Source organism: Mandrillus leucophaeus, unplaced genomic scaffold (genome assembly GCF_000951045.1).
Source record: "Mandrillus leucophaeus isolate KB7577 unplaced genomic scaffold, Mleu.le_1.0 Scaffold288, whole genome shotgun sequence".
Classification (NCBI taxonomy): Eukaryota; Metazoa; Chordata; class Mammalia; order Primates; family Cercopithecidae; genus Mandrillus; species Mandrillus leucophaeus.
The window spans coordinates 1567851-1569871 of record NW_012103009.1 but is presented as its reverse complement, the minus strand read 5'-3'; positions in this window follow the sequence as shown (position 1 = coordinate 1569871).

Genomic DNA, 2021 nt, shown 5'->3' with positions numbered 1-2021 from the left:
AGAAAGAAAGAAAGAAAACAGCAGACTCATATCTGTGCCTTCCCCTGGATCTGGGAGGTGGCCTGAGAGACGGAGCCCCCTCCAACGCAGGCTATGACTCCAGCCCCTGCCTGACCTCAGGGCAATGGGGGGCTGGGCTGCCTAAACTCACAGAGCTGTAGAGCGTGCTCATGATGTGGGGACATTTTAAAGGAGATGTGAACGCACCCTTCCAGGGGACAGGGACAGGCGAGCAGAGCGGCCTGTGTTCTCTTCACTGTCGGGGTGTCTTGTTGGGGGTTGCTTGTGTGGGCACTTTGCTATGCCCTTGTCTCGTCTGGCGCACACCCAGGCGGGCTTCCCCAGCAGGGCGCGGAGGTGGCAGCTTTGGGGACAAGGGAGGTGTCAGTTTAGCTCTCATGCAGTTTAGCAGCCGCATGAGAATTAAGCTCTTGGTGATGAGCAGAGCCGGACGGACTCTGTCCGTAGGGAAGTCAGGGATAGGAGCTGCCTGAGCTGAGGGGCTGGCATGGAGCCTTCAGCGGAGACAAGATTGAACGGGCCCCTTGCCTCACCCTAATTTGCATCTCCCCCTGAATTTGAGGCTGAGCACTCGGAAAACTGACCCTGGGTAGGAGACGCGTCTCCCACAGCAGGAAACAGAAAGGGATGCAAAGGAGGATCTAAGAAGGGCCTCGGCTGTGGGCAGGACAGAGTTAGTTGCAGGGGGAACTGCCAGGTCCTAAGAGGCCCAGACGGGCGTCGGCACGGTCAGCTCCCTCCCTCCAGCTTCTGAAACCTGTGCTTACAGGCAGCTTCTGGGCAGCGCGAAAAGGAGACGGTGGCGGATTCCTGCACACATGTGACACTATCTCCCACCCGAGGCTGCACGCAGCCCACCTCCATCCCACTGGGATCCTCCTCCTGGGCATCCGCGGCCATCGCACAAGTGATGACTTAGAATTCCTTCCTGGCTGCCGAGGTGAGACGCGCGACCGGCCGCCTCCCTTCACACACGCGTGTCCACCTGCCGCAGGACCCCCGCAGCCTGCCCGTATAGGGAGGGAGCCCGCGGCCTTTTGTAGAAGGAAACTTAACGCCTGAGACGGAGAAAAGTTGGTCAAGACTTTCCACGGGCTTTTTCATTTCATTCACACTGAAGCGTTTATTAATTTAGTGGAGCTTCTTAATTAAAGGCTCAATGAATAATTGAAATGTAGTTTTGATGATGCTGAAGTTGGTGCCATTTTGAGTTGTAATTGTAACTAATAAATTAGTTAAATAGGTGAGATAATGAAATCCTGTCTCTCGGGGGGGGGGTGGTGCTCTTCATTTCAAGAATTTATCTACATGTCATTCAGAGGATTTATGCAGGAAAAAATAGATGATCAGAAGAAAACCCAGAACTGAGTCTTATTAATCAGCTACCTCCTCCCTGTAAGTGCTGGAGCTTGCTAGTAATTCACCGTCAGCCCAGTGTGAGAGGAAGGAGGGGCAGCACCCGCTCCTCCCTGGAACCCTGTCAGATTTCTCCCTCCAGTCAGAAGAACTGGAGACGGGAAGGGGTGTGGGTGTCAGTGTTTATTGGGGTCCACCCTCCGGATGCCTGGATTCAGCCATGGATGAAATAACCATTGGTCCCACCTGCTGGGAAAGGGCAGACCCTGAGCGAAGCTGCGGCCGCACTTCCCCGGTTTATGCCGACGGTCAGGGTCATGAGCAAAATTAAAGCAGGAGGGAAGAGTGAGTGGGGCCGGAGCTGGTAACGGGGGAGGAGAATGTTTGAGCAGCCATCAGAAAGAGCTTCGGACACATGTGGTGGAGGTCACCTTCCAAGGGGGTCCTCGTGCCTGGGGGCCCACCCCCTCCTCCTGCCACAGGTCTGAGTCAGCTGCGGGTGTGAGCCCCACCCATCCCTTCCCTGGCACAAATGAGCCAGGAGTCTGTGAGAGGAGAGGACACTGCACATCAGATGAGACCCTGGAAGGAATCCGGACTCCATGGCTTAATAAGCCCATTAGAGCCAGAGCAAAGCAACAAAT